At 37.2% G+C, this 18,938-nt stretch overlaps 1 pseudogene; it reads left to right on the top strand.

Annotated features, from left to right (window-relative positions):
- The first annotated feature begins 10,777 nt into the window (after window positions 1–10,777).
- Window positions 10,778–14,381, top strand: LOC113258093 (coiled-coil domain-containing protein 127-like; annotated as a pseudogene).
- Window positions 14,382–18,938: the final 4,557 nt, after the last annotated feature.

Below are 18,938 nucleotides of genomic sequence, written 5' to 3' on the forward strand. Positions count from 1 at the left end.
CTCCCCTCTGCTCATGCCCTCTCTCAAATAAATAAAATCTTTAAAAAAAAAAAAAGAAGAAACATGAAGAAATAGAAAATCTGAACAGACCAATTTCAAATAAAGAGATTGAATCAGTAATCAAAAATCTCTCAACAAAAAGAAGCCAAGAACCAGATGGTTTCACTGGTGAATTCTTTCAAGCATTTAAAGAATTAATGGCAATCCTAAAACTTTCCCAAAAAACTGAAAAGAAGGAAATACTTCCAAACTCATTTTATGAGGATAGCATTAATCTGATACCACAGCCAGATAAAGATACTACAAGAAAAGAAAATTACAGACCATTATCCCTGATGAATATAGATACAAAATACTCAAAAAATATAGCAAACCAACTTCAACAGCACATTTTAAAAATCATTCACCATGATTAAATGGGAATAACACCTGGGATATAAGGATGGTTCAACATATGTAAATCAATAAATGTAATATACCATATTAATAAGATAAAAGATAAAAATCATATGAACATCTCAATAGATGCAGAAAAAGCATTTGATAAAGTACAACATCCTTTTATGATAAAAATTCTCAAAAATTAAGTATAGAAGGAACATACCTCAACACAACAAAGGCCATATATGACAAAACCACAGCTAACATCATACTCAATGGTGAATAGGTAAAAGTTATTTCTCTAAGATCAGAAACGAGACAAAGGTGCCTACTTTCACCACTCCTATTCGGCATAGCACTAGAAGTCTTAGCCAGAGCAACCAGGGAAGAAAAAGAAATCAAAGGCATCCAAACAGAAAAGGAAGAAGTAAAATTGCTTTTGTTTGCATATATGATCCCACATACAAAAAATCCTAAGAACTCCATCAAAAAACTTCTAGAACTAATCAACGTATTCAATAAAGTTGCAGGATACAATTATCATACAGAAAATCATTTTGTTTCTATAGACCACCAACAAAACATGTGAAAAAGAAATAAAGAAAACAATTCCATTCACAATAGCATCAAAAACACTAAAATAATTAGGAATAAATCTAACCAAGGAGGTAAAATAACTATACTGAAAACTACAAGACTTTGATTAAAAAAAAAAAGTAAGGAGGACACAAACAGATGGAAAGATACCCTGTATTCATGGACAGGAGAATTAATATTTTTAAAATGTCTATACTACCCAAAACCATCTATAGATTCAATGCAACCCTTATTAAAATCCCAATGACATTTTCCACAAAAAATTTTTTAAAAAACAATAATAAAATTTGTATGGCACAACAAGACTCTAAATAGCCAAAGCAACCCTGAGAAAAAAGAAGAAAAGTGGAGCATAACACTTCCTAATTTCAAATTATACTACAAAGCTATAGTAATGAAAACAGTGTGGTACTGCATAAAAATAGACACATAGATCAGTGGAACAGAACTGGAAGCCCAGAAACTCCTGCATATATGGTCAACAAATATTTGACAAGGGAGCCAGGAGTACTCAATGGAGATAAAATAGTCACTTCAAAATGGTGTTGGGAAAAGTGGATAACGACAAGTGGAAGAATGTGGTTCTTACCCTTATCTTACATGACTAATAAAAATGAACTAAACATGGATTAAAAACTTTAAGAAGACATGAAACTATAAAACTCCTAGAAAAAAACGTAGGGATAAAACTCCTTGACATTGGTGTCAGCAATGATTTCCTGGATGTGAGAGCAAAAGAACAAGCAACAAAAGCAAAGATAAATAAGTGGGACTACATCAAATTTAAAAGCTTTCTGCTCAGGCACCTGGGTGGTTCAATTGGTTAAGCATCTGCCTTTGGCTCAGATCATGATCCCAGGGTCCTGGGATCAAGTCCTACATCTGGCTCCCTATAGGGAAACTGCTTCTCCCTCTCCCTCTCCCTTGCCTGCCACTGCCCCTGCTTGTGCTCCCTCTCTCTGTGTCAAAATAAATAAATAAAATCTTTTAAAAAAATTAAAATAAAAAAAAAAGCTTTCTGCTTTTTAAAAAAACCTTTTTTCAGATGTGCAAAAACATTTATTAATAAAATGGAAAGGTAACCTACAGAATGGAAGAAAACATTTACAAAACACATATCTGATAAGGAATTAATGTCTAAAAAATATAAAGAATTAATACAACTCAATAAATAGCAAAAAAACCCACAAAAAACAAAAAACAAAAAAAACCCCTAACAATCCAATTTAAAAATAGGCAGAGGAACTGAATAATATCCAAAGACATACAGAGAGCCGAGAAGCAGATGAAAAGGTGCTCGACATCACTAACTATCAGGGAAATGCAAATCAAAAGCACAGTGGGAAAAAAAAGCACAATGAGATATCACCTTACACCTGTTAAAATTAAGGTTATATCAAGAAGATAATAGATAACAACTGTTGACAAGGGTATGGAGAAAAGGGAACCCTGGTACACTGTTGGTAAGAATGCAAATTGGTACACACACTATGGAAAAGTGTGGAGGTTCCTCAAAAAATTGTAGATAGACCTACCATATGATCCAGTAATACCACTTCTGGTTTCATATGTATTAGAATATTTTAGGGATATCTGCTCCACTATGTTCATTGCAGCATTATTCACAATAGCCAAGATACGGAAACAACCCCAGTGCCTATCAATGGGTGAATGGATAAGGAAGATATGGTATAAATATACAGTGGAATATTATTCAAACATGAGAAAGAAGTAAATCCTGCCATTTTCAACCATTTGGGTGGACATTGAGGGCATTAGGCTAAGTGAAATAAGTCAGGTAGAGAAAGGCAAATACTGTGTGATATCACTTATGTGTGGAATCAAAAAATGACAGATTAAGGAACAGAGAGTAGAGTGGTGGTTACTAAGCGTTGGGGAGTGGGGGAGTAGGGAGATATTGGTCAAATGGTACAAACTTCCAGCTGTAAAATTAACAGTCTAATGTACAACATGGTGATTATTGCCAACATTATTGTATATACTTGAATGTTACTAAAAAATAGATTTTAAAGATTTTTGCCACACACACACAAAATGGCAAATATGTGACAGAGTAGAGGTGGTAGCTGAAGTACAGTGGTAATCATTTTGCTATTTATAAATGCACCCAATCAATACATTGTATACCTTAAAATTACATAATGTATGTGTCAACTATATCTCAATAAAACTGAGGGGGAAATGTTGTATCCATACAACAGAATAGTATTTGGCAATGAAAAGGAATAAAATACTGCTATATGCTACAATATGGATGAATCTAAGAAACATTATGCTAAGTGAAAGGAGTCAATCACAAAGGATCCCATATTGTGGGATTCCATTTATAGGAAGTGTCCAGCATAGGCAAATTCATAAATACGGAAAGTAGATTAGTGGTTGCCTAGGGCAGGGGGAGGTGGTATAGATTTTGGAGTAATGACTAAGTGGTGTGAGGTGTGGGTTTTTTGTTTTTTTGTTTTTTTTTGGTAATGATATGTTCTAAAATTGTGATGAAAGTTGCATAAATCTGTGAATATGCAAAAAAGCCATTGGCCTGTGTACTTTAAATGACTGAATTATATGGTATGTAAATTATATTTCAAGAAGGCCCTTAAGAAACAAGATTTACTCTACATCTGAATGTCTAACAACTCATGAACGAATAAATAAAATGAGCTAGATTTATAAATGAAACTTTATTTAGGAATAAAAAGGTATAAAATATTGACATATACAACAACCTTAATGAACCTCAGAAACATTATGCGAAGAGAAAGAAGTCAGACACAAAAGAACACATGTTGTTAATTTTTTTAAATGAAATATTCACAAAAGGCAAATCCACAGGGGTAGTGAGGAAATCAGTGGTTGCCTGGGACTAGGAGTGAGAATGGGGAGTGACTGTAAATAGACACAAAGAATCTTTTTGGAGTGATGAAAAAGTTCTATATTTATATTGTGGGGATGGTTTTACAACTCCATAAATTTACTAAAAATCATTGAATTACATATACTTAAAACACCTTAATGGTACATAAAGTATACCACAATTAAGCTGTCTTATACTACTACTACTAACAATACCAACTTTAAATGGAAAAGACTAAATTATCCAATCAAAAGACATAGAGTGGCTGAATGGATAAAACAAAATTATATGCTGCCTCTAAGAGCCTCCAGCTTTAAGGATACCCACAGTCTGAAAGTAAAGAGATGGAAAAAGATGTTTCATGCAAATGGAAATGAAGAGAGAGCAGATTGCAGCTATACTTGGACAAAAGAGACTTTAAGACAAAGACTATAACAAGAGGCAACGAAAGTCAAAATAAAGTGATAAAAGGGTCAATTCAACAAGAGGATATAACATTTGTAAATATTTATGCAACCAACATAGGATCACTGAAATATATAAGGCAAATATTAACAGAGCTGAAGGGAGACATAGCAGCAGTACAATAAGAGTAGGAGACTTCAATGCCCCACTTTCAACAGCAGGTTGGTCACCCAGACAGAAGATCAATAAGGAAACACTGGACTTAAATGACACATGGACCTAACACACATGTACAGAACACTCCATCTAAGAGCCGCATGATACACATTCTTCCCAAGTGTACATGGGACGTCCTCTAGGAAAGATCACATGTTAGGCTACAAAACAAGTCTTAATAAATTTAAGTAGATTGAAATCATACTAAGTGTCTTTTCTGACAGCAATGTTATAAATCTAGAAATCGGGTGCAAGAAAAAACCTGAAAAATTCGGAAATATATGAGGTTAAACAGCATGCTCCTGTAAGCATATGTACTATTCATTGAGTTACTCTGTGTCTTTTGATTGGGGAATGTAGTCCATTTCATTTAAAGAAATCATTATTATTATTTGATTATGGCATACTTCACATACCATAAAATAATGTTTTAACCAATAGGTCAAAAAAGAAATTTAAAAAAAAAGAAATCAAGCTAGAAATCAAAATATGTCTTGAAACAAATGAAAATGGAAATATGGAAATATACCAAAAAAAAGAAATACGACATACAAAAACTCATGGGATACAACAAAAGCATTTTTAATAGGGAAGTTCATAGCAATAAACACCTACATGATAAAAAATATTTTATCTTTGAAGTAAAAACAAGAACAAAAGAGGGCAAACATCCTTTAAAAAAGTGATATGAAGGGGCACCTGAGTGGCTCAGTCAGTTGTGTCCACCCTTGGTTTCAGCGCAGGTCTAAATAAAATAAAATAAAATAAAATAAAATAAAATAAATTAAATTAAATTAAATTAAATTAAATCTTTTTTTTAAGAAAATGAAAAATCAAATCAGGCTACTAAATTCATTACGATGTTGGTCAGACAACCCTTCCAAATAAGCAAACCATTGTGTGGCAACCAGGCCCAGAAATGGATAGGAGTCTACGGACTGCAAGCCTGAGAGGTTTGTTAGAGTGAGGGACCCAGAATAATCTGCTATCCAAAACTTCACAGTGCATTATTGCAGCGCCGATTGGTTGAGAAAATCCTGAGCTGTGCATTCTTTTGGGTTGTGCAACCCCCTCCACACTACGAGTTTCCGTTTTTGCCTTCAGTTTTTCACTTTAATGGCTTTTGTCAGACTGTCCCACAGTATCTCACAGATGAATTATTGCTCTAGAGTGAAAGAAACATTTCAACCTCAAATCTTGCTCCAAAACTTAGCAAAGAAGTAATTCTTTTCATTCAAAAGGTTTGGACTCATCCTGATGTTGGAACATGAAAAAGATATATAGGAAATAAACATAACAAGGAAATTCCTGATGAAGAAACCAAGGCCAGGAAGGTGATGGAAATAAAAATGAATCAGTTGATTGGTCGTGAATATTTGGAAAGTATCTACTAGGTGCTAAGCACTTTGCAGTTTGTGGGAATACAACAGGGAACATTGTCTTTCACCAATTCCACAGTGTACCTATTATGTACCAGGGACTTTTCTAGGCACTGGGGAAAAGGCCGTGGGCAAAATAGGTCCAAATTATGCATCCTTTTAATGCTGACACTGTATTAGGGAAAAACAGAGTTTCTACAAATGCTTATATATTTAATGAATACTGCCCAGAAAGAATTAGTGGATAATAGTGAAGAAAAATGGGAGCACATAACCCAGTCTGGTGCTGGAGTACGGCTGCAGAGGAAGGAAAGAAGGCATCTGGAGGAAGGGATGACTTAGGAGATGAGAGGAGTTGTTTGTCCCGCCACATCCCACAACGCTGGGAGATTGAGAGACAATAGGCGGTTGCGTAGTTAGTAAATGATTCACTAATTAGCTGAAACAGGGTCCCTTTCAAATGTGACAGAGACTCAGTATTTTACAAGAAATTTCTCATTCTTTGTTCTAAAATAATGTTATGAAGAGCAAATACACAAAAATGACAAACTAATGCTCACAGCCTCAAAGTATTTTAAAAGATTGAGCATTAAGAAAGGGCTCTAAACTCTTCCAGAGAGAAAAAATGCAGATCTCCTCAAAAGAAAGAAAGAAAATTGATCTTTGACCACTTACCATTGTAACTGGGTACTAGAAATAATGAAATTACACCTTCTTAGGTCACCAGGCCTGTTTTCTCACTTCAGGGAAGGTATGCAGTATAGGGCCAAAAAGAAAAATTTCCTGGTAATGAACGATATCCCTTTTTCCCCTTTGTTTTTCAGAAGATGGTGATACTTGGAGTGATTCATCTAAAAGGCAAATAAAGAGATGGGAGATTTCCAAAGACTTAGGTGTGAACAAATGTTGTCGCATTCCGTTAACCCTAAGGACTTGTACTGTGCATCCTGACAGAGATCCCCAAAGTGGGTAGACTTCGGAGAAGAAAAACTGTTTAGTTCACTGAGAGAAAATGGACTGTTGTCACAGAAAATCTGATGCCATCCATTACGCAGATGCCACACAGACTTAAACAATGGGACAGGCAGTGGTGACCCCAATGCACTGAAGATTAAGAGTCCCTCTCTTTTTCACCGGACAACACATAAGCTTCCCGGATCCTCCTGCCATTGCAGGGAGGGGAAAGGAGCCCCAAGATGACTGAGACTGGGTTTCCTACCAGGCTGGCATACCAGAATCTCAGAATCAGATTTATTTTTACTTAAAAATGTGAAATTATTTGCACACTTAAATTTGTAGATAAAGAGTTATGCCCACAGCAGCAAAGAGAAAGGCACAGTGTACAAGAAACAGGAGGTCTAACCAGGAAAGCCAGGAAGGGAAGTCCTTGGATGGCCACTGTGAATAGCAATGGGTCCAGTACAGAGCAGCAGAAGGAGGTCTCTGAGAAAACCAGATTAAAGCTGAATGCCATATAAGAGGCACATTAATTGGAAGGATTGAAAAATAAGAGCATAACAGAAGCAGGATATCCAAGAAAAACCAATTAGCAATACCAGGGGGAAAGGCTGTATGAGAAAGTACAGTCCAATTAGGAAACAAATTAAAACCTAACTTGAGTTAAAATAACTTATAGAATCTAAGGAAATAGAATCCATTTGACCTTAGTGAAAGGAGCAATCTCTTCTAAATAAATCAGAATTAAGACATGGGATCTATACATAATCTTAGCCCATCTTTTGGCCCAGAAGATTCATGATCATGTAAAAGTTTGTTGACTAGAGTTAGCCTCTGTACAAAACATGGACTTTGATCATGACTATAGTAAGCAATGTGGATGCCAACAACCTTGACAAGGTAAAATTAAAAATGTGACTGACAGGGGCACCTGGGTGGGTCAGTTGACTGAGCGTGCAACTCTTGGTTTCAGCTCAGGTCATGATCTCAGGGTTGTGAGATTGAGCCCCATGACAGGCTCCTGTGCTCAGCAGGGAGTCTGCTTGAGATTCTCTCCCTCTCCCTCTGCGCCTCCCTCCACCCGAGCTCTCTCTCTTTCAAATAAAGAAATAAATCTTTTTTTAAAAAACTAACCAATAAATTAATAACTGAAAGTAATAATCATCATTCAATCTTCAAAATTTGAAGAAAAAGTGAAAATAGAAAGAAAGTCAAAAAGAATTAGGGGAACAAGGAGTACTAGATTATGATGTTCAAAAATAGAGATAATCAGAGTCATGGAAAACATCACCAGAACAGAAAGGAAGGAAGGAAGGAAGGAAGGAAGAAAGAAAGAAAGAAAGACAGGAAAGAAAGAAAGAAAGAAAGAAAGAAAGAAAGAAAGAAAGAAAGAAAGAAAGAAAGAAAGAAGAATACAGCTAAAACAATTTACCTCTGTATAGCAGGATTAGAGTGGGAAAGGATGATGTGAGAGACTATTGCTTTTCCTCATGAACTCTTTTGTACTATTTGAATTATCGTTTTGTGCATATTTTATTTCACAATAGACCTTTGTGATTGCAGAGTTTGCATTCTTTCTGCTATTCCATACTACCCAAATTGGGAAGAGTATATAAATTAGTTCAAGAGATTAGAGTATTACAAAATGGCAAAAGCTAACTAACCTCTCAGTGCGTTACAGCACAGGATTTAAGAATGAGGAATCAGTTACACAGTGACTGGAAAGCATGTCTAACTCAGCCATGGTTGAAGACATTGTCAATCTCTGAACAAGCCAAACTCTGGAGTCACGAATCAGGTGCAAGAGAATGTTCAAGCCAATGGTTGTAGTTGAAATCAAACAAGTAACAACACCGAGAGTCTTGATAATACATTCTTTTAGGTTTGGAGAACAGCTAGAGGAGAGGGTCAGAAAGAATAAGATTGAGTGTCAATTAAGAAATTTTTAGCACAGGGCCCAAAACTCAGCAGAAACCCAGAGTCATGGGCATAAAAACTGAGGCAGAAACCTAATCATATTTAATGGGTCCAAAACATGGGTGTATTTGCAGACAGTATGACGATAGTGTAGAGAATTTCAAAATTTATACACAATGCATGTACCTCACACGGTAGATATCAGGTCTATCAACAGCAAAATTAATTTCAAGCCTACAAATTAGAGGAGTTGATGTCTTTTGTGATTTCTCAGGTTAACTCAGAAACTAAGCAAGACTGAGTGTGTACGAGGTCGACATTGGTGGATGCAGCTGGAAAGCCTGGAGAAGAAAGTGGCTGACAAGTATGGATGCTGTGTAGACTGATTCTAACAAGGTGCCATACAGGTTGTCTTTGATTCATTATCCAAATATTTTGTTGTATCTTTAGTGTGTCCCCCTAACACACCCACACACTTCTAACATAGTATGTCAAAACTTAGAGTTTATCATCCCTAAGGACAAAATTCTAGCCTTTCTTTGTCCCATCCTCAATGAGGGGGTCATAATAAAATTATGCAAATTATTTTAAGGAAATTTGAAAACTAGCATTGACCACACCGGTGTAAGTTAAATGTTGCATGAGTAGTCACCATCATTATTCTTACCACACAGGAAAATCGTTTCTCTTGCACAGATGTCCTTAAATTGAAATCATGCAAATGAGATCAAAAAGCCCTTAACGATGGGGGTAAAGGCAGGATCACTCAAGTTATGGGAAGAAAAAGCCAAGCAAGAGTAATGTTTGAAATCCATGAATTGAAGTAATGCTATAAAATTTCAAATTAGCAGGGCAATGGCATACTCAAGCCATTAGTCAGCTCTCTACATCTTCTAGAAAGGAGGAATACACTCCCCATGGATTGGAAAAGAGGTACGTATGTGCCTCAGTGAAAGGAGGACAACAGGTGTCGTCTACTAACTAACGAGCTTCATTTTAATGATTGTCACTAAAGCAAGCACAAGATATTTTGAAACTAGCTTCTAAAGAGCATTCATCATGATTTAGAAAATGTAGATGAAGGCATCTTAATACTCGGTTTTGATGAAGATAGCTATTATAAACGGGGAGTAAGACAAATTTGCCCTGTTTTACAGACTTCAGTTATGGCAGCTCAAAAACCGTGTGCTTTTCACATTAATGAAGAAAATGAACTATATCCACAGTTTCCAAAGCTGGAAATGCCTCAGGGATTTCTCAAACAATAAAATATTTTATAAAAACAAAACACCGATTTATGCTGTTTGAATACTTTAAACATTGGTCAAAAAAGTTAATACGAGAGGCGCCTGGGTGGCACAGCGGTTAAGCGGCTGCCTTCGGCTCAGGGCGTGATCCCGGCGTTCTGAGATCGAGCCCCACATCAGGCTCCTCCGCTATGAGCCTGCTTCTTCCTCTCCCACTCCCCCTGCTTGTGCTCCCTCTCTCGCTGGCTGTCTCTATCTCTGTCGAATAAATAAATAAAAAATCTAAAAAAAAAAAAAAGTTAATACGAATAACCCAAGCAACACACCTGGGAGAATATGAGTGCCAGCTGTACTAGCTGTAACCCCGGAGCATTATTAAAAACATAGCTCTGAAGTGTCAATAGTTAATATTTGTTGATATGCCGGCCAATCTTCTAAGCACTGAACGGAAATTAACTTGCTTACTCCCCATCCAATCAAGTAAGTACTATTATTTCCCCCTTTACAAATAATATATCCAAGTCTTTGAAAAGTTAAAAATTTGCCTGAGCTCCTGCATAGAGTATGCTAGAACTGGAATTCAGATCTAGGTAATAACGTGGCACTCCAGCCCATACAGTTACCCACTAGGTTATAGTCCTCTGAGAAAAAAAAGACATTTTATCAAACAAAAAACGACTAACAGAATAAATACTAGCTGACATAATTAGAAAAAAAAAACTAACGAGGAATAAGAACATGTTTAGTATGGAGAGCAGAATGAACTACTCTAAAAAAAAATAAAGGAGTCTGTGCAAGCGGCAGAGATGAACACCAACAACAATGGTGAGGAAACCAACATAGGCAAACAGGATGGAAAATATAGCAACAATCCAATGACTCAGCAGGAACCCACAGTTTCCTCTTTGGTTCAGCAAGTAAAGAGCCCTAACCTGGGACAATATGTTTCTCAGAGGCCGGACTGGCCAGAGTAAACCAGAAATGGTTATGAGTGAATATGTCTAGACCAACATTAAAGCTTTGCTTTTCTTCCCACGAACTCTGTGGACACATTCTAATGGGAAGAAGCAGTAAATAAACAAATACATTGTATATCATATGATAAGGGCTTTGCAGAAACATTAAAACAGGATAAGGATATAGAGAATGATGGCGGGATACCGCTTAGCATAGGTGCTCAGGGAAGCCTCTCTGTGAAGGTGACATTTGGGCAACAACCTCACAGAAGAGAAAAACTGAGCCAGGCAGATATCTGAGGGGAGGATCCAGGCTAAGTCATCTTCAAGATAAAGACTCTGAATTTTGAGACTGTGTAAAATAAGAGGCCAGTATCAATGGATGTGCATTTGCAGGGAGAAGGTCGGTGAGGTAGACAGGCTAGAACATGTGATACCTTGTAGGCCATGATAAGGGCTTTTAAATGTTATTCTGGGCAAGATAGAAAGCCAGCCAAGGCTTTTGAGTTGAGGAATGACAAAATTTCAATTTAGCCTTATTATTATTTTAGACTGTAATATATATGTGAAAAGGAACTCTGTTTTTTACTACTTTATCCCTACCTAGGAGAAAACTTGCACATAAAAGGTTTGCAATATATGTTCTCTGAATGAGTATTAAATGCGGCTTTTGGTTAGACTTAGTTTGTATCAACAACGCTTGTTTGTTTTATGAATTACACATTTAATTCTGTATTGCCGTACGAGCTTGGGTGTCTAACCTCTGCAGCCTATATCAGTGTTTCCCTAACAGACATATCACAAAATACTATTGTGGCAGTTACTTATAACTACCACAAAAAATCAGTTGGAAAAACCCCACATATCCTACAATATCCCACTTGAAGACTCACCATGCCTCTAGTCCCGTAAAGAAAAGTCCTCAGGTTCTTACATAAATTAGTAATTTATGTACATAAATTAATAATTACATAAGTCCTTAAAGTTGAATAAGACGCTGTTCTGAAATTAATTTGAGTTGTGAACTCTTTTTTCTTGGTATACCCATGTGATAACTGCATCCTATAAGAGCTCTCTTCAACAAACCACCAAAGCTTTAGTCCTAAGACCTGGGTTAGGCCATGAGTTTCCCAAGCAGCGAGCACTCACAGTTACCCTGGTGAGTTCAGTTCTGAGCTCCACTGATGGTTACAGTGGTTCAAGAACCAATCCATCCCATTCTGAATTAATCAGGAAATTCATAAAGAAGAGTCAAGCAATCATTTTAGGAAATAAGCTAAAATTGTGGGGGAAATGCAGATCACGTATATTGCAGATACGTGGGCACAAAGCTACCTTGAAAATGTGCCCACTTCCTCCAACCCACAGCTAATCTGATTTCTTTTAAATGAAATGTACCCCTGTTCATTATATTCCAGATTGACCATATGGGGATTTGAAAGCATAGTCTACTTTATCCACCTCCTTTATGCTCAGAAAACAAATGATATTAACAGGAGACTCGGCACAATTCGGAATGTCACTTGTAGTGAGAGAACGCATGACTCAGAGAAGCCACACTGCCTTAGAAGAAGTTTCTAATCATCTTGATTTATCTAAACCCCTGAGCTCCCATACACACAATGGGTTTAAGTCCTAGCCTAACGTCCCCTTCACTGGAATATTTCTGAAAACAACTTTCTAGATGTGATAGTTCAGCTTCCCCACCGTGAATGAATGTTTCCAGGACTTTTATATGCTAAGCCCACAGTTCACATCTTTTCTGCTCTCTTGTGCTTTAAGAGAGAACAGCAGGTGAGCACCTGTGTAAGATAGCAGGCATCATAAAATTAGGACTGGTGGTCAAGCTAGGGACCGAAGATTCTGCTGGAAATATGGGGCAAGTCACACACTTCGGCATTATTTTTTTTCTTAATAGTAAAATATGCTGACGATGGTACACACTTCATAAAGCTGTGACTTTGAAATTCAAGAATGCATGGAAAGATCTTGGTATTTTAGAAAACACTCATTAGGTGTCCAGTTTCACACTCACTTTGGTGTCTAATGTCTATGATATCATCTCCTGAGGCAAGAAGGATCCCATTTTGACAGTTTTGCACAGAAATAAGCCCCCAAAAACCTTAACAGCAAACACCACCACCACCTTCACCACGGCTTCCTGCAAACTGGAACTGTATCAACTCTCTGCAACTTGACAGTCTCTGAATCGCAGTCGGAGATGGAGACAGAAACTGAAACCATGCATTCCCTAGGGAATAAAGGAGCACTCACTAGCGACTGGTCACCCAGAGATGGTGCCTTCAATTTGGTTTTCACTAGCCCCAAGCTGAATGGCCGCACGGCATCAAGAACAAAGGATTACATAAGAACGACAGGAACCCCTCAATTGTGAGTTTAAAGTAATTTTTTGAGGAACTACTGGAAATGAAAATAAAGTATTTTTAAATGCTCCAGAAAAAAAGTTGTTTTTTTTTTTAAAGATTTTATTTATTTATTCGACAGAGATAGAGACAGCCAGCGAGAGAGGGAACACAAGCAGGGGGAGTGGGAGAGGAAGAAGCAGGCTCATAGCAGAGGAGCCTGATGTGGGGCTCGATCCCATCACGCCAGGATCATGCCCTGAGCCGAAGGCAGACGCTTAACCGCTGTGCCACCCAGGCGCTCCAGAAAAAAAGTTTTTGGTACTACACCTGCTGATGGCCTCCTTGCACAGAGTCATAGAAAACCATTCCCATGAATGAATGATAAAGCAATTGTTTTCAGAAAGCAATTTAGGGACCACCATTGTGGATAAGTTTAGTATTAGAAAGAAAGATGCGAAGAAAGAATTAATATGCTTATGCTAATAAAAATACATTTTCATCACAATTTTAACTACTGCAAAGTCAGTCCTGAATTTGAGTTAAAAGTATGTATCCAGGACCTGCGGACAGTGGCGCAAGGGGACCCGAGCCGGCCACTCCCAGCCCAGGAGTATAACTCCATGAATAACTTAAATAACCCCATGAATAACTTAAATAACCCCCCACATTGTAATATCTGGAACAGGCGCGGGCTCAGGTCATGCAAGAAAAGAGCCAGTTACAGCCCTTGAGAAGTGCGGACTTGAGCTTCCTGGAAAAGGAAGACGACTGGCAAAGGGAGGCCAGGTTCATGCTGAAAGGTTTGATGCTAAAATGGAAAAGACAGAGCATGTACTGCAGACTGCTCCTCCCTCGGGCAGGCTGCTGGAAATGGAGAAGGACTTACTGGTCCGAGCATGCAAGGTCCCAATTGCCCCTGAGCTGCAAATGCAGCTGCCCTGACCGACATATGTCAGCAAGATACATACGGTGGCGATGCCTGGAATACCAACACACGCCAGAATGAGAGACTCGTGTGGCCGTATCTCAAATACTGGGAACGGATTGCTGCACGGACGAAGCGGAAGAGAGTGCAGAAAGCACGCTAGACAAGAAGGACGAGGGTGAAGTACGCCTGCCACAACGGTAAGGCGTTCGGGGATATCTACCCTTGCTCCTTTCCTTCTGCCCCGTGCGCGGGCGGCCACCCTGCAGCACAGCGGTCTTCTGCTCCCGCCACTCTCTGAGCGGGAAACAGGGTTTCTTCGTTGACCCTCTTCAGCGACTAAGGATGCAGTTTCTTGGGAGGATTCTTTTTTTTTTTTTTTTTTTCAAGCTGTAATGTTTTATTAGGCCGAACAGTATAAGCTCGTATCTTAGCTGTAGGGGAAGACCGTTTTTAAGAAGTCCACTACAGTATTGATCCTCGCTGTAAGTAGTTTTCTGTTTTTATCACTCCCTAAATCAATACAGTTTTCTCCTCAAATTACTTTTCTCACTCCTACAATCGTATTTAGAAGCTGACTGGTAATGGATAGAACTGCCTAATGATGATAACAGAAAATAGTAGTATTATCAAGGTTTCATGCTGGTGTGCGGGGCTCTCTCACCAAAAGGAAAGAGTTTTTTGTATCCAGTTGATACCTTGGTATGTATTTGGGATTTGGCTTATGTCCGTATTTAGTAAGAACAAATTATTTATTAGCAATATTAGCAATGACGTATAATAAAAGATACTTTCCACTTTAAAAGCCAAAAAAAAAAAAAGCATGTATGCATAAAACACTTATTTTAAAAAACTTCTTCCAGCTGAGTCATGACCGTCCTTAGCACTGTGACTGTGGTCTTGAAATGCTATTTACCACTACGAGAAAGCCAAGTTTCTCATAAAAATGGATGATTTCATGTCTGGGGGAAGGAATGTAAAAGATGAACCTGGAACCGTTCCAAATAGCAAGGAAATTTTCAAATACTTCCAGGGTCGTGTCAGAAATACTCAGAAGCCAACTTAAAGAGTCTTTCTCTGGTCAAAAGTGATATTATTTGAGCTTTAATATGAAGAATCCCAATGGATTGACACCCACCAAATATCTTTAAATCCATGAGTTTATAATGGTATTATAAGAACTAATTTAACTACCTTCTGCGAATTACTGAGAACAAATTCATGAATGTTGATAATCAGCAAGTGAGTTGAAAGAATCAAGAATATATCCTGCATTTCTTAGATGAAATGTTATAGGTACCATAGTTGAGAGGAAAAAAATCTCTTAATAAAAGTATCTCAGCTGATAAATGACAAGGAAATTATACAATTACAGTATCAGCATCTTGGAACCCAATGAATTAATGGATCTAGTCATCAAATACCCACCAGTGGCTACTAGCATCACAAAATAGAAAAGCTGTATGATACACTTATGCAGCTGCTGGGTAATGAAATTTTTTTTTTTTAAGATTTTATTTATTTATTTGACAGAGAGAGAGACAGCCAGCAAGAGAGGGAACACAAGCAGGGGGAGTGGGAGAGGAAGAAGTAGGCTCATAGCGGAGGAGCCTGATGTGGGGCTCGATCCCATAACGCCAGAATCATGCCCTGAGACGAAGGCAGACGCTCAACCGCTGTGCCACCCAGGCGCCCCACTGGGTAATGAAATTCTTACTAATGCAAAGAAAATAAGTCACAGGATTTTTCATTTTGAATAGAATTATGGCTTTTGAAAGGGTTCATAGTGTAATAAAAGCTAGAGATACAATTATGTATTAAGAAAAATTATCATAATTTAAGAATACCAAAGATTGAAGGAGCATTTTTATTTTTTATTTTTATTTTTTTAAAGATTTTATTTATTTATGTGACAGAGAGACAGCCAGCGAGAGAGGGAACACAGCAGGCAAGTGAGAGAGGAAGAAGCAGGCTCCCAGCGGAGGAGCCCGATGTGGGACTCGATCCCGGAACACCGGGATCACGCCCTGAGCCGAAGGCAGACACTTTAACGACTGCGCTACCCAGGCGCCCCGAAGGAGTATTTTTAAAAATTCCAGAGAAAAAGAACAAATCTTCTACAAAGGAAGAAAAATCTGATTTGCCTCATGTTTCTCAATAGTAACATTGGATACAAGAAGACAGTGGAATAATATTTTTTATCTATTTTTTAAAAAAGTATTTGAAATCTAAAATTTATATTCAGCCAAATAGTCTTTTCTATACAAGAACACTATAAGAATATTCTATCCAAATAAATCTATCACTGAAAATACTTGTAAAGAGGCCCGTAAACATATGTAAGTAAATGCAGCCAAGTGCTGCCAGAGATACAAGAAGGGAGAATCAAACATTTTAATAAAATTTATTGTGTTATAAAATGACCTAAGACCTTTAGTGAAGTTTATTCTTGTCTCAGAAAAAACCTAAGACCAAACAAATTTTTAAAGGAACGTATATCTGTAACAATATAGAAGTTTAATTACAGACAATAGCAACATGGAGCCTAGGGGGGAAATAAAAACTAAGAATGTACTAACATTGCTTGTCTCTCTCAAAATTAAAAAAAAAAATTAAATTAAGTTAATAAATAATATGAATGAATGAAAGAAAGAAAGAGAAAGGAAGAAAGAGAAGGAAGGAAGGAAAGGAAGGAAGGAAGAAAAAGAAAGAGAGAAAAGAAAAGAAAGAAAGAAGGAAGGAAGGAAAAAGAAAGAAAGAAAGAAAGAAAGAAAGAAAGAAAGAAAGAAGAAAGAAAGAAAGAAAGAAAGAGAGAAAAAGAAAGAAGGAAGGAAGGAAAGAAAGAGAGAAAAGAAAATTCTGATACATACTACAACATGGATGAAACTTGAGGCCATTATTCTAAGTGAAAATAAGCCAGTCACAAAGAGACAAATACTGTCTGACTCAACTTATGTGAGATACCTAGAGAAAAAAATAGAATAGTGGTTTCCAGAGGTTGGGGGATGGGAGAAAGGAGAAGTTAATGTTTGATGAGTATAAACTTTTATTTTGGAAGATAAAAAGAGTTCTGAAGGTTGATAGTGGTTCAGCTCAGGTCATGATCTCAGGGTCCTGGCATTGAGCCCCGTTTTGGGCTCCATGCTCAGCGTAGCGTCTGATTGAGATTCTCTCTACCTCTTCCTCTGCTCCTCCCATGTGTGTGTATTCTCTCTTGCTCTAAAATAAATAAACCATTTTTTAAAAAATGGTTAAGGTGGGGGTACCTGGGTGACTCAGTCAGTTAAGCATCTGCCTTCGGCTCAGGTCATGATCCCAGGGTCCCGGAATGGAGTACCAGAATGGGCTCCCTGCTTAGCAGGGAGCTTGCTTCTCCATCTCCCTCTGCCCCTCCCCTCTGCCTGTGCTGTCTCTCTCTCACTCTCTCAAATAAATACAGAAAATTTTTTTAAATGGTTAAGATGAGTAAATTTTATGATATGTATATTTTGCAACAATTAAAATTTGGTTTTTTTTAAGATTTACTTATTATTTTAGAGAGAGCAGGCAAGATGGGGGGGGGCAGAGGGAGAGAGAGGGTCCCCACTGAGTGTAGAGTCTGACTGGGGCTCCATCTCATGACCCTAACATCATGACCTGAGCTGAAATCCAGAGTCAGATGCTCAACTGACTGAGCCACCTAGATGCTCCAAAATGTTTTTTTTTTAAGAAAAAAAAACTAAATTACAATACATCTCAAAATTTATCCAAGAAAGCTAAAATGCACTTAAAGGAAAATTTATGAAGTACTTAAAGCGGTCATTAAGAGAACTGTATAACATAACTATTAAGAAAACAATCTGACACCAATTAGCCATTAGCTGGACAGCTTTGACTCTAATTAGCTTTACCCCGGATAATTTGCTTTAAATATATTCATAAAAAATCAATTAACTAATTAATTTATTTATTTATCAAGAAACTCAACCAAGTAAAACATTCTTTTTAACAAGTTGAAAAAAAAGGAAGGAGGGAAAGAGAGAGGGAAGAGGAAAGGAGAAAAGGAGGAAAAGAGGGAAAGAAGGAAGTAGGCAAAGAAGGAAATAAGGAGGAGGGAGGAAAAAGGAAAGAAAAAAACCAAAGATAAAAGGAGAAGCTCATAAAATAGAAAATAAAAATGGAGAAATTGGCGTAACTAAAAGGTTATTTATCCAAAAGATTAGTAAGATATCAGAATTTCGGTAAGACTCATCAAGAAAGTAAAGAATTGATTTTAAAAAATAGAATAAACAGGAAGAAATAACTATGGATAGAGATTTCAAAATAATAAAATCTCTTTGGAGTAACTATTTGCTAAAGCATTTTTTTAAACAGATGAAGTGGAAAAAATTCTAGGCAAATATAGGATGTTAAAATTGATGCAAATATAAACAGAAAACTTGAGTGGATAGATATGCACGTGCCCCGCCAAATACTATGATATCACAAAGCTGTGGGAAAGCAACAACAGTATTATATGAGCACAGAAAAACAGGTCAGTGGAACAGGAGGGAGAACGCTTAGAGTTATATATAGGAGAGTTGATATAGGATAATGTGCCACCACATTTCAATGGAAAGAACACAAATTTTACTATAGAGTATTGAGAAACTTAGTTATCTAATAAAGTAATAAAGTCAAGATCTCAAGATCAGATATAAATCATTACCTCTCCACAGTTCTCCGGTCAGAAACGATGAAG

The sequence above is a fragment of the Ursus arctos genome, unplaced genomic scaffold, assembly GCF_023065955.2.
Source record: "Ursus arctos isolate Adak ecotype North America unplaced genomic scaffold, UrsArc2.0 scaffold_26, whole genome shotgun sequence".
Lineage (NCBI taxonomy): Eukaryota > Metazoa > Chordata > Mammalia > Carnivora > Ursidae > Ursus > Ursus arctos.